Raw genomic sequence first — 15,320 nt, 5'->3', positions numbered from 1 at the left:
ATTACCATGAACCCTGGGGGGAAAACAATCCTATTTCTGGTTTTCATTAGCATTTTTATTTTGGAGACATTTCGAGTTATGGGTGTGGCATGTTCAAAAGTTCTCCCAGGGTCTTAGGTGGTCTCTGCCAAAGGAGTTTCTGAGCACAGCACAAGAAAGAGATGAGATATGGATGATCTGAACCAATGCTTAACCCCAAATCACTTAAAAAAAAACCACTTTGTAATGAAACTTGTAAGAGGAACTAGATATACCAGGTATCCAGATGGAGGTACAGCAGGGGCTCTATGGCAGGCAAAGGAGTTGTGTCTTCCTTGTGTAGTGGTGGGATCAGTCAAAGCCAGTATGCCCATTAGAGTTCAGATCTGGGGAACTCCTAGGAATAGATTCTATTTCAGAAGGTTTTGGCGGGTCTTCTGAAATTTTTACAAAGTTCCCCTGGTGATTCTGGGACACACACCTTGGGTGAGATGTTGCACCAGCCTCAACTGTAGAGAGGAGGTGGGTCTTGGGTGTTTGATTACGTACTACTGAAGCCAGAGATTCAGAGTTTATTAAATGAGATAGTTCATGTAAAGTGCTTAGCATTGTGCCTAGTACTGAATAAATGACATACTGTTACTGGGCCAGGAGCAGGGAGGATAATCTTAGGACTGAAAGAAGAGGAGGGTTCAGGAACACAGAGGAACAGATCATCAACACAAGGGCAGCAAGAGTCAGAGTCAGCATGAAAGGGGAGACCTCAGGATTCAGGTTTTAAGGTTGGAACAATCTACAAAGGTAGAGACAGGCTCACAAGGGAGGCAAATGAGCAAGGGCCTGGAACACCCATCTCTACAGAATGCCCAGCCTGCCCTCCACCTCCTCCTGCTCCACTAGTTAACTTCTGCTTGCTTAGCCTTACTAGTTCCCCACCTGCTTCTAACATTATTTCACAGGTAACTTTAGTACCCAGATCTTACAGGAAACCAGTTCACTCTGTGCCCTAGTCCCCTGGCAGGTTTTCAATTTTCTAGGTAACCAACATGAAAATGACTTTCCTTCCCATCTGGACCCCTGGTGTAGCCTTTCTGGCAACTCTGCAGAGAAATGAGATGAAGAATGAGTCAGTTCAAGGTAGGGAGGTCAATGAGGAACATGACAGTGGGTATATGGGGACCCTGATGTGAGTAATGACAGGAGTCTCTTGTCTGGCAGAGTCAAACTTTTCACTTAGCACTAAGTGACCCCACTACCAAGAGCTGAATTGCTTCACTTGCCAACCCAAAATAGATTTATCACGAAAGCTTGAAAAATGAGATAACCTGATGAGGAAGCTGTCTTCCCTCTCTGGGACAGTCGGAGGAGCCAGCGGCATTGGACGCCATGGAGGAGGGATGAGAGGAGGACCCTCGGGTTGGCTCCCTCCCCCCCTGCTCTGATACTGGCTCCAACTGTGCCCTCCTGGCCCCACCTATGGGCTGAGATGCGAATGAGAGCAAACATCCTTCCCTGCCCGGGATCCCAGGCTGGTGTTCAGTCTCTAATTTTTGGTCCAAGTGGCCCATTTTACTATCAGAGTGACAAGTAGCATTTTCATTTGTTTGAACTTGAAAGTGAAAATTTGAAAGTTTAGCTTCAGCGCCCTTCTTCTGCACATGAATTTTAGAATTGACTTCAGTTTCGACGATTGTTCGTTGTTTCTCTTTCCCAGTTTAAGCTTTTACCCTTTTCTCGTCTTCCTCTCCTTTTTTATTTCTAGTTTCCTCTTTCCTTGCTTTGTCACCCACTTTTCTCTTTTTCCTCCATTTTCTTTGGGGAGGTGGGTAGAATCCTGGAACGGAAACCAGAAAATCTAAGTTCTGCTGTGAGCTCTGCCATGAGGAAAGTATGTGACAGTGGGCAAGTCAGCTCCCCTCTCTGGCTCTTACTGTGTTTTTTCTATAAAATGAGGGAGTGGGCTAGACAAATTCTGGTAATGCTTCTAACCTGTTCTCTTCTTTCTTATGACAGCTCACTCTTCCATGGGACTTAGTTCTACTCACCAATGTCCATGACACAATAACAGGAGCTTCTCTCTCCACCTAGCCATCCCCACCTCCTCCCCCCTCCCAGCCTGGCCCTGAACCCTCCCCTCATACACTCAGGTGTGCAATGGCCAGGTGCTACAGACCAGTATGCTTGCACCCTATAATATTCCCAGATGCTCCTCAGCCAAAGAGAGAAAGGGATAATTTGGTGGCTGCCATTGTGAGATTTAACTATTTAAGTGGCTAGTCTGGCTCCTCTTGCCCTGCCTGAGTGCTGCTTGAAGACACAGAGGGCCTCTTAACAAGCCTCACTTAGGGCAGGATTAGCTGTCAACTTGCCTCCCAGGTAATGACTGCCGATAGCACTACAGCCTCTATCATCACCTTGCTGGTGGCTAGGTAGTATTTGCCATGTCCAGCTGCTCTGTTTGCTTTTCTAACTGTAATGGTCAAAGTCAGACTGTTAATGAGGCAACAGGTGCTCTTCTGGGTGATTAAATTCTTAGAGACAGTGAATCATTAGATCAGACTGTCTCTGAGTTCTTATTTGCCTGGAGGGATATACTAGTAGGCAGCCCTACTCATTGGAATTTTCTAAGGGTCTAGGGTAAGTCTGGCCCATTCATTTGGGACACAAGGTTTGCTGTTCATGAAGTGTAAGGGGGAGGATGTGGCCACTGTGTTTGATGATTTGTCTATAGTTCTAGACATTCTCAGCTGACAGGATGGTTCACAGCTGTGCCCCTCATTGGGAATTGCCTCTGGAAGCAGAAGACTGCCCACTCTGCAGAGGGGATTCACACCAGTAACCACTGATGCAGGCATGCAAAGGCCCAGCCCCCTTGCCTCAACATGGGATAATTCAGAAAGGCCATCCCCAATCTAGGGCTCTCCATAGGATTAGCAGAGGCCTCCGTTCCAACTGCTTCACAGGTTAGCTGCTCCCTGGCCCAATCTTGCCTTTCTCATATCTTTACAGTTGTATCTTCCAAGAATATTCACCCCCAAACCTTTTGCATGTAACTCTCTGTCTCAGGTCTTTCTAGGGACCCTAAATTCAGATGCACAGAAGACACACACATGCTGCATGGTTTCCTCTGGTACACAAGGCCCTCAGCCGCAGGCAGGTGTTCCACATCTCCACCTTCTTCATGGGCCTGACACAGAGTGCTCATGGGTATTCATTAAAGAATGAATGAATGAATGAATGAATAAATGAATGAATGGAGACAGAGAAGTTTAGAATTGTGCTTTGTTTTTCAACTGAACTTCACATTCTAACACTTCTCAGACACGAGGGAAATGAGAAAAACTGATAAAGATTCCGTTGTAAGGCAATTACTGAGAGAATGTGGAAAATTACTTTGGGGAGCATAATCTTAAGATGATACAACTCTTACAATGTTGGCTGGAATGGTTGTTATCTTTTCAGCAAAAAGACATCAGGCTTGACAGGTGGGGAGTGGGACCCAATCACCAGGGAACCTATGACCTGCAGGGCTGCTCTCCTAGCTCCTTGCCAGTTCTCTCCCAGGGACCCATCTTAGATCCGGAAGCAGGTACACAGATCCTAGCTCCCAGGTTGTTCAAGGCTGTTCTTATCAATGAGTTACATTCTTATATCCTTGGACCTCCTTCCACCCCCTTCCAACTTCACTCCTCCCCCCTCCAGCCTCGAGGTCTGCTGACACAAGGCCCTCACTATCTGGCTCAGATCAGATGGCTTCCCCGGTGGCTTTGCTGGCTGCCTGGCATCTGCCCAGGGGCTTTGCGCTTGGCCTTCTTCCCTCCGCCTTGAAGCCCTTCTAAAGGGCTGCTTGTGTCCTTCAAGAACCCAGTCTGTGGTGAGCTCATGGCAACCCCAAGGGCAGCAAGTAGGCCTGCCAGTTCTTCTAGAGGGATTCCCGAGAGCTGCCATTGCCCCCCAGTGAAGAAGAAACATTACTGAGCTTTCACAACTTCTAAACTTATTATTCTTCCTTAAACAATCCAGGCTCTTTTCTGGTAGAATTGTCTAACTCCTAGACTCGAATGTCTCAGAGAGGCAATAACATAAATTAACATTCATTGAGTGCTCTTGAAAGGATGAGCTAAGTGCTTTTCCGTCTCAAGTTATTCACAACTCCCAACAGTCCTTTGTGGTGCTGCTCAGGGAAGGTAAGTAGCTCATCCAATTTACTGCAGTTGAAGAAAAGTTTCAGGAAGCTACCCAAAGTGACAGTGCATCAGTGTCAGGGCTGGGATTTGAACCAGGCAGTCTGACTCTAGAGTACACCCTCTGGTGTACCACTAGATGGCAGTGCCCTTCTGGATAGTGTGATATTTTGCAAAAAGCACAGTCACCTTTATAATCTTAGCTCTGCCAGTCACTTTCTGGGTGAGCTCTGGAGTTGCCCGACTCCACTGGCCTCAGTGAGACAAGAGTGCTGTCTGGACGGCCCCTAAGACTGATGCTATTTGGACAATTCTAGAAACTCTCTTTGTTCTTCCCTTGACCAGTTAAATCATCATCTTCTGTCACATCTTCCCACTCTTGACTTGGAACACTAGTCATGTAGGGAGAGAGAGATACTTTCCTGGTGCAAAGAAAAACTTCAGCACTCTATCCAGGAAGACGTGGACAGCTGGCTCGCAATTGGTGCTAATTCTTGAAATATGCTTCTAGCAGTTATGGCTGCCCCTAGTCAGCCCTCTATTGCTCCAGCAGGCATTTGAAGGTAGATTCATAAATATTATTCTCTCATGAGCTATTGGAAGTAATAGGGCACTTGATATTATTTGACATACTTTCCAAGGTCAAGACAATCAATCGTTGCTTCCTGGTGTCTGATAATATTAACTAAGTAGCATCCTCCACTTAAGTCTTTGTGCTCTGCTTAGAATTTTCTTTACAGGACCATAAAAAACAAGAGGGACAGAGCCTCAGCTTGTTGGCTGTGCAAAGTAGTTTAGTCACCACAATGGCCACATAACTGCAGTGTGATGGAGGGACGTCTGTCTCAGGCTGCCTGTGGCCCAAACATGAAGGAGTGAAATCTTCAGCCTAAAACTGTTTTCCCTTGTAAAAGATAAACATTTTATGAGAATAGTAACATAGTAAGCTTGTATTCATGAGTTGTCCCTATAGGTCTGGGACTGTACAACGCTTTATAAAGAAGCTGCCATTTAAGAGCATGTTTTCTTTGAGGGGGCAAGAGAACTGATCCATGTCTCATTTCTCTTTCTGGCAAAAGTGCTTGAAAAGTGTCTCCAATACCTGTACTCCCTGTCCTTCCATCCTCTTGAGTCAACCTGCATGGGCTCTCTCCTCCTTCACCCATGAAATTATTCTCAAGGACACCAGTGACATTCATGCTGTCAGATCTAATGATGCATTTGTTATAGGCAGTTAGACAGACATGAGCAGAGAAAGGACAATGGGCCAGGTACACAAACTCACCAGAGCAGAAAGCCCTGCATGCCCAGCCAGGGGCAAAACAAGGAAAACAAAAACCTTGCCCCCAGGGTAACTTTTCCTCCCCTAGCATGTTGCTGATCTTGCAGTTTAGAACCTCCTGACCTTTCCCCTGCTAAAGATAACATTGAGGCCTCAGTTGTATTTCAGCTTCAGGCCCAGAAAAACAGCAAAACCAGACTAGTGACCCCATGGCTGCCTCAGGACCAGCGACACTGACTAATGACCTCCTGCCCTGGTGCCAATAAGTCAGTGGAGACCATGACCCTGAAAAAGCACACCTGGGAGGCTGATGAATATTCTATTAAGGCCCCCCCCATTAAAACTCCCCTAAGATTTCCACCTGCAAGAGAGAGCGAAATACACTCCGGATGAAGGATCCAGCACACTCTCCTCCAGGGGAGCATGCCATTCCCTTCTCCTTTTCTTCCCTCTAAGGGACCTCATGAGACTTGCAACCAGGAGCAATGGGCAGTGGCAACTCATCCCAGGCTAACTCCCTGAACCTGTCTCCAAGGCCCCCTTTTCTCTGACTTCCCAGTGAGCCAACACAGCCGAGCCTGGGCTGTCCTGCTACTTCTTCTATGCTCTTCCTTGTTTCACTGTCCTAAGTATAGTTTTGCTGTGGCCAATAAATTCTTACTTACTTTGCTACATTTTGTCTCTTGATTGAAACCTTTCCCTCAAGAAGACAAGAACTGAGGTCTCATGGTCTCGCCAGTAACACATTCTCTTTTCTTGCTTTACCTGACCCATCAGCACTATTGACGTTTTTTGTTTGTTTGTTTGTATTTTTAGCATTTTTACAGTGTTTAGCACATTTTTTTCTTGAAATTGCTTGCCTCTCTTCTGTGATATGAGACCCTACTGCTCTCCTCTCTCTCACACATGGACTCTGCCCATCCTATCAGGCGAGTTCTCACCCATCACCCTCTTGTTCTCTCCTTTCCCATGACTTCCCTGGGCAGCTCCATGTGTGTCCAAGGCTCAGCTGATCTGTAACTAAGATCTATACTGTGTGCCTGAGCTCCAGGCCTGACTGTCTGATTGCCTACTAGGTATTTCTATCTGGATGTCTTGTAGGGCCTTTAAACTCAGTATGTCCAGAATTGAAATGATTATTTCTCCGACCTCACAAACCTTCTTGCTCCTTCTCCTGTGTTCACTAAAAAGCTTGGTAATACTGTCAACCCTGGTTCTTTAAGCTAAAAAATGAGGAGTTATTACCTTAAGTTGTTATCACGCATCTTCTGTATTACAAAAACAAAGCTGTGTTTATCTTTTTGTCTCTAGCCTACCCTCCTTCAGCTTTAGCCACAATGGCCTTCTTAAATTTGAAATTAGGTCATAGTTCTCTGCTTAATATCCTTCCATAGCCATCCACCTTTCCAGGATTAAGTTAGAAATCTTTAGCACAAAACTCTGTTACTTGGTCTCTGGTAACTCCCCAATTTTGCTAGTTAAACATGGAAATGATCTCCCACAAGGACCCTGCTTGCATGAACTGAGATTGTTTTTTAATTTGAACTATGTCATAGTCTCTCTTGTTTGAGATTGCAAATTCCTAGAGGGCAAGTACTGAGTGCTTTACGGTTTGTTGAATTTTAGAAAGTTTAATAGGGACCCTCACCTCTTACATGGAATCCTTTGTTCCACATCATTGCTTGCCTGTTAACTGCAGAGGAGGCAAATGATGGAAGACAGGAATCCTGCAAGTCCGTTCATCTCCACCAGCTACTGGCTGCATGACCAGGGGCAAAACACCCAGCTTTCAGTTTCCTCATCTGTGAAATAAGCTAGTTGAAGGGAATTTGGAAATGGCCATTAGGTGTCCTCAAACTCTTTTATGTCTGTGGCCAGTCCTGGGCTAATGTAATGTCATAGCTGCACACTACAGGGCAGCATTGAGTAAAATGTGCTGAGAAGTCCATGTACTCTAGCCCTATCTTGGAAGTTCATTTAGCTTTGTTTCAGAAAATATTGGCGATAAAGATCATGGTGAAGTGAATGCAGCTTTTCTATTCAGTAGGATATTTCCCCCCGGGCATTGTTTAATATCTTCATTTCTTTAGAGAGGAATTCTCCCTTAGCATCCCACAGAGGGGCATAGGGCCAACCCATTGACCCTACAAGGAGGACACTGATCTTCTATTTACAGTCCTTTGGCCAGGACCACTTTTTTAATATCCAACTGAAATACTCTGGCCGAAATGATCTCTTCTTAGCCTGCCCTAAGCGAGGATGAATGCCAGGTTGGATGACTATAAAGACAATCCATGATTGTGGACCTAGAACTTGCTAAGAGGGATTCTGACAATTAATCACTGATGGAGCAAGGATACATTAATGTTTTACCAAGGAACAGGTACAGCTCTTCATATCCTTCAGAGGAGCTCTATGTTATGGAGATACCCGTTTACTTGTGGAGTACAAAGGGTAGAAGATAACGCGATGACAACATTTGGTGCATAGTTGTTAAGCCCTACTACATGTCAGGCACTGTGCCAGAGGCTGAGGACACCACAATTATCAAGATGTTGCACTTGTCCTCATAAGGGACAGAGAGACAGACAAGTAAATAGGCAATTGCAGTAAAGTGTGACAAGCACTAAAGCCAGGGGTGAGCATGTTAGCTAAGGGGACACATCAGAGGGACCCTGCCTAGTCATAGACTGTCTTAGGGAGCTTCTAGAGTAGGGGATACTACAGCATTATACTGAAGGACAGGTGAAGGTTTGTAAGCCAGGCAGAGGAACTTTCTGGGGTGAAATGGAGCATAGCTGATATGGGGAACCGTAAACAGTTCAGTGTGGTTAGAATGCATAGAGCACAAGGGGAGGAAAGCCAAAAGATGAGGCTCAGGAGGTGGATCGTAAAGGGGCTGTACACTAAGGATTGGGCTTCCTCTTGAGGGCAGTGGGAAGCCAGTGCAGGGCTAAAAGGGGAATCTTTTGTTTGGGAAGGATAATCTGACTGCTCTGTGGGTACAGATACCGGAGGCTGGGACACTAGTTGGGAAGCTTCTGCCCTTGGAGGAAAAGATGTACACATGTTTTAGCATCATGTGTTAAAAAGACTACCCATTCTCCTTGAATTACCTTGGCACCTTTATAGAAAACCAATTGACTGTGCATGTGTCCATCTGTTCCTAGAATCTATTCTGCTCTGTTGGTCTGTGTGTCTATCTTTTCATTGTATCACACTGTCTTAATTACTATACTTTATAGTAAGTCTTGAAATAAGGTAGCTTGAATCCTCCAAATTGGCTCTTTTTCAAAAATGTTTTCACCATTCCAACTCCTTTGCTTGTCTATGTAAATTTTAGAACCTGTTTGTCAGTTTCTAAAAAAAAGGTGCTAGGATTTTTAGCAAGATTAAATCTAGAGAAACATTTTAAGAAGAAGTGACATCTTAGCAATATTGAGTCTTCTGATCTATAAGCACAATATATCTCTCTATTTATTTAGGTATTCTTAATTTATCTCATCAATACTTTGTATCTTAGCATACAAATCTTGCACATATGTTTAGATTTGTCCCTAAATATAATTTTTTCTTAATACAATACTAAATGATACTGTTTTAAATTTTTCAATTTTGGATTGTTTTATGGCTGATATATAAAAATACCATTTTGTATTCTGTGTTCATACTAAACTCACATATTAGTTGTATTATTTTAAAAATTGTCTTTGGAACTTTCTGTATTGAGAACATATCTGTGAATAGAAAGTGTTTCTTCTAGATAGCATATAAAAAGATTTTGCTTTTTATCCATTCTGAATATCTCTGCCTTTTTTGTTTGCTTTAATGATTTTTTTTTTTTTTAGAGAGAGAGAACCATCAAAGTGAGAGAGAAACATCGATCAGCTGCCTCCCTCACACACCCCATCAGGGATTGAGCCTGCAAACTGGGCTTGTACCCTGACCAGGAATTGAACACTCAACAAAGTGAGCCACACTGGCCAGGTATCTGCCTTTTAAATAGAGTGTTTAAACCATTTATACCTAATGTAATTATAAATTGCTTGGGCTTAAATCCACCATTTTGCTATTTGTTTTCTATTTGTCTCATCTGTTCTTTGTTCCTTTGTTTTCTCCTTTTTGCTTTCTTTGTATTAACACTCCATTAGTTGTGTATTTAGCTTTATTACTGTCTTAATTAGCATACCTCTTTTAATATTTTTTTGTGGTTCCTCTAGAATTTAAAATATTAATCTTCTAGGGTCTGTACTAAATACGATAGGTGCTCAACAAAGATTCTTCACTCTGGCTGGTTAGAACTCAAGCATGCTCTGTGCCATCTCTGGGAACTGTTCACCTAGTAGCTCCCTCATCTTATTTGTGTGACTTTGAGGAGTTTCACATTTCAGTATTTAGTCATATAGTCAAGGGGACTCCTATGCACCTAGCTCCTATTTTCTGGGACCTGCCATACAATATCCAGTTTCCTCAGCCTTCTTGTGCTATGATTTCAATCTGCTTAACTCAACAAGGCTGACATGCTCTGCTTGGTTTTCGCTCCCTGCACCTTAGAAAAGCCAGCTATTTCATCTGTTGGGCTCCCCTGACCAAGCGTGTTATAATCAAGAGATGGCAGATCCATCGGCACTCACATTCCTGATGTTTGCTACAGCATAATCCACAACATAATCCCTGGACTTCTAGGCTGGGTTTGGGAAGGTGTTTACCCCTGGAACCAGGGGCTTCAAGATCCAGCAATAATTACTTCTATGTCCTTGTTTCAAAGAAGATTGCTGCCATTTTAGTGTCAGGGAAAGATTTAAGAATATAGCCCTGCAAAAGCAAATTTCAGAACTCTTAGACTTGTCCCTAAGTGCATGACCTAAAAAAAAAGAAAGAAAAGTAGCAACAGTATTTGCATGCAAGAGAAATTCAGCAAATATTTGCTGAACTGAATCTTGTTAGGATATGTTATTATAGCCCCGCCTGTGCTAATCCCAACTTTTGGCAAAGGTGACCTGATCCTGTGAATGCTAATGCAAGTTAGCATTTCCCCAGGAGCAAGTTTTAACACATTCTAGTTAACCCACACAGTTCGCACCCTTACATTTATGAAACCAACGTTCTGGCCCCACCTGCATGGGGTACAAAAGAAGGCTGCATTCATCGATACCCAATTTAGGACACTGGGCCAAGAGCTGCTGGGTTGATTGGCATTATAGTGCTGGCCCTCAGACCCCTTTTAACCGTTTCTTGTGGCTGTAGCCAGGAGAGCTGTTCCCTGCAGGCTGTGTCCTGGCTTCCCAGTCTGCTGGTCTCCAGCTGGGTTTGGGTATTGGGAGGCACTGAGGAGAAACTAGAAATGGAGGGACGAGTCGGGGTATTTTTCCCTCCTTTTTTGAGAGATGTAACAGCAGCTTCCATCTTGTCAGTAGTTCTAGCTCCCACTCAGAGGGCCCACCATGCCTGGACCCCCTGCCAGGGGACCCCCCACCAGTTCTGGGCTGTAACCTTCCTTTCCTTTGTCTCTTAGCTACATGAACAACAAGCAGTGGCTGACTGTTTCTGAAAACCTCTGGGTGGCTTCATGTTCCCTGGTTGGCTTCCCAGATGCTCTAACAATTTGAATACTAGTTCCCCAAGTAGAATTTCCTGTGTTTAAATTTACAGCATGGTTTCTTTCTTCCCTTTCTTCTCGTGACTAGAGCTGTGCCCTCGAAGTGTCTCCTGCAATCTTGAAATCTCCTTAGGGCTGTTGTCCCACACATGTTCATGACCAGCCCTCTCATGTTTTATCCCTATGGTTACCTGTCATGCCAGCCTGCTGTGCTGCTGTTTTCCATGTGATTAGATATGTCACTCAGGTGGGCCTGGCTGTATCTGACCACTGTCACTGCTGTTATCAACACTGGCCTCTAGGGGAGGGATGAAAAATACTCTGTTCCCTTGCGAGATGGGCTTTTCAATTTCCCCGAGCTGAGCAGTTTTGGATGCAACTTTTACTAAGGATTTAGAAACAGTTTGGGTTCATAAAATCTAAGAACAGAGGATAACAAAACTGGGAAATGTGATTATGCTTAGAGGTCAACTGCATTCATTCCACAAATATTTATTGAGCACCAGCTACATGCTGGGAGTGTTTGTAGGTGCAGGGGTCAGTGCTGAATGATTCAATATGCTTGATAACATACCAGCAAATAAATGAGTAGGTAACATCGTTTCAAAGAGTGGCAATTGTTCGGAAGAAATTAAATCAGGTGTGAGGTGAAGAGAAGCTGTGCAGAATGGGGAGTTGCTTTGATTAGAGTGAGCCAGTAGAGAAGACCTCTCTGAGGAGGTGACACTGGAGCTGAGAGACCCAAGAGGTGGGAAGGAGGGAGTCCTGTGCAGTTCAGGGGGAGCCTCAGCTGGGGGTTCAAGTCTTACATGACTCTGATGGTTTCCTAGTTGACAATTTGGCAAGAGCCTAGTCATAATGTTCTAGCTGCAGGGAGTGTGTGTAAGGAGACTCCGTGTAGAGCCGGAGCCCCTGCCTGCAATGGCAGACCTGGGAGAGGGAGCCCAGAAGCCCAGAGCAGGAGGCCTCAGCTGGCGTGGGGCCTGGCCTGGGAGTGAGGGGTGGTGAGCAGCCCCAGAACAGAGACAGGTTGTTGAGGATGACCCTGTGTACCTGGCCCAGTGAGAAGAGGCAAGGATGTAACCAGATTCTTCAGGAGTCACTTAAGAGACTTGAAAGCCATCTTTTTGTCTACTCTGTTCATATGGGTGGTAAAGTCAAGTTGAAACAGGATCCCAGCCTATTAGTCAAAGTTTCTTTCTGTTCAGGAAGGATTCTGTCCTTGCGTGACATTTTATTCCCATGCAATGTGAAGACTTTTCTCATTATCCTGAGTCATCCTTTCCTTCAGAATCGCAGAGACATAACTAAACTTTGCCTTCTCTCTGGGATTAAATCTCCTTTTAGAGTAACTTGGACTCCATCCAACTCTTCTTAGCTTTTGTGTTAATAATTATTGCTCTTCCCTTTAAGCAAACGTTTTAAAACAATCCCACCTTTCCCCAGACGGTACTAGATACGGGAGGGCTGGGACACCCGTTCTTCCTGCGAGGTAACTGGCTCAGTATGGAAGAGAAGAAATCCCTTATTCATCATCCTAGCTGCTGGGCCCTGACAGTAACCCAGCAAGCGTCTCCCTCGGTGCAGCTGCAAGGGCGATGCTGGCAGCTGGATTCGCTCTGGGAGGAGAAAAGTCTTACTTGGTTCCTTAAAGACTTGGGCACCGTGGTGGCAGTTTCTGTTTGTTCCTGGCTTTCAAGGAAAATAGGAGAGGGAGTAAGTGACAGGGAGAAAAATTGCCCCATCATCCAGAAAAGTGAGAAATGATGGGGCAGGTTCTCAGAGGGCGAGGAAGGTGAGGAGTTCATGATACAGATCGAGAAATATCACGACGCCCTCTCTTCATACTTTGTGAAGATCTGCAGTAGCTGCTTCTCTTGAGCAGTATTTCTCATCATATAATGTGATCTTCATTCTCTATATTAATTAGTTCATTGTCTTACTATTGGAATGTCACCTCTACAAGGGCAGGGATTTTTTGGGTCTGGTTTGTTCATAATGCCCACAACGTGTCTTGCACATTATAGCTACTTAATTAAATATGTATTATTAAATGATATACACTTTTATACAATTCTTGAATATTCAGAAGTCATCATGAAACCTGCAGAGGTCACTGTAAAAGGATCTCTAACACATGTAACATGGGTTACCTGCCTTCTATCACATGTTCCCCTAGGAATCTTTATGTCCTGTCTCCTTATGCTGAGCAGTCATAATTTCCATTTAACCTGTCTCCCTGTATTAGTTCCAAGCTGCTAAGTTTGTAATAATTTGTTATGCAGCATGGCACAGCTGAGCTGGATCTTCTACTCAGATTCCTCAATGGGCTGTAATCAAGGTGTCAACCAAAGCTGGGGTCACATCTGAGTGCTCAGCTGGGGAAGGGTCTGATTCCAAGACTGTGATAGACAGAATTCAACTCCTTGGGAGTTGTTGGCATGAAGTCTTCAGTTCCTTGCCAGCTAGTGTCCAAAGGATACCCCCAACTCCTTGCCACGTTGGCCTTTCCAACATTGCTCCCTTATTTTATCAAAGTCTGCAAGTTGAGAGGCAATAGAGTTTACTAGCAAGGTAGGTGTCACAATCTTGTATAACCTAATAATGGAAATCATATCCCTTTATCTTATAATATTCTCTTGGTTAGAAGCAAGTCACAAGTACCACCAACACTCAAGGAGAGAATATTACACCAAGGCATGAATACCAGGAGGCAGGGATCACTGGGGCCATCTTGATGTGCCCACTGCTCCTCTAACGGACCATGAGCTCCTTGAGACCATCCTCTCATTGGCAGCCTTTGAGAAATCTTAGAAAACAGGAGAGGTGTGTGAAGCAAACACTGCATGTTTTTCCAGTTGCAAAGGGAAGATGGATTCTGAAAACCATATCCTGTCAGACATGATATCAATCTCTAAAAATGTTTTAGGATAATGTTTAAATGCAATTTTTATGAGACCTTTTTAAAAGAGAAGAAGGGAGCTTGGCCTGACTTTACTAAGGGAGAAATTGACCCATTCTCTCTTACTGATAAAGTTCCTAGGCTGCTGAATCAGGAGGTAAGGAAGAAATAGTGTCTCTGCACTTCAACAAGGCATTTAGTGCAAAATACAGATAAATATTGCAAGGGATATTAGACTAATTTATAACCTGTTGAATGATGTGCTCAAGGCTATTAACATCAATTGTGAGAATTTTCTTGTGACCTGACACAGACCTTAGCCCTAATTTTACAATGAAAATATAAAAAGTATACTCATCATGTTTATAGTTGTGGCAAATACTAAATACATGAAATAATAGAATCTGGTGTATTCTGACCTTGACCAGCCAGAGGGATGGGTTGAAAATAAGATAAATTACAATGTTACATCCTGTGGTTCGGCAAATAAACACAGGATGGGGGAAGCATGGCATAATTGTGACATTAAACAAAACAACACTAAGGGTTTTATCTAGTAGAAGTTTCTTATTAGTTGAGAGTGTAATTTCACTAATACGGTTTTCTGAGTCCCATTAATAGACACAGTAAGGATGCAAGGGCACACAAGAAAAAGCGATTACACCTCTGGCAAGGTCATAAAAGATGTAGGAGGCAGGAGCATGTGCGTTTAGGATAAGTCAGGGTCATAGGGCTCATGGGAACATAGGAGTACTTGAGTAGGCTGTTCCAGGAGGAGGCTTAGCTGAAACAAAGGCAAAACTACAGAAACTCATCCTGGATCTCAGACAATTTTTTTCTTGCCAAAAAGAGTCAAAGAAACAAGACACAGAGAATCAGAAGGTGGAATGAAGTCTTGATACAGGGGAAAAGGTAATGACATTATGGGTAGGGGTCCTAAGGAATTTTGTTGCATGCGTGTTCAGGACCAGGCATTGAGCTCTGTTCAAGAAATTCTGAATAGCGTCTTTTTTGATGGTATTTTGGACCAAATGAAGGGTGAAGAACTTAACTAAGGTCCTATAGTAGAGTTAGTGTTTAGAAATGACCAGCCTAATGACTATTTTGTGTCTTGTAGAGTAAGTCTGCTGTGATTATCAAGTACAACTTGACATGGTTAATTGCTTTTTTTTGAACTCAGAAGTCCAGGGTGAGTAATGCTGGAGAGAAAAGTCCAGCTTTTGTAGTGTGCGTGACATTTCTATACGCTCTTTCTGGGAGCTGTGCCTGCCGGGACCTGGAAGAAGTACATAGTGGGTCGATTCTTCCCATTGTAGAATCCTGTGCAGCTGCAATCCCAGCCATGCCTTGCTGTGGCTGGTAGACATAAACAAT

Source organism: Miniopterus schreibersii, assembly GCF_964146895.1.
Source record: "Miniopterus schreibersii genome assembly, chromosome: 1".
Taxonomy (NCBI): Eukaryota; Metazoa; Chordata; class Mammalia; order Chiroptera; family Miniopteridae; genus Miniopterus; species Miniopterus schreibersii.
This window is presented reverse-complemented; position numbering follows the sequence as displayed.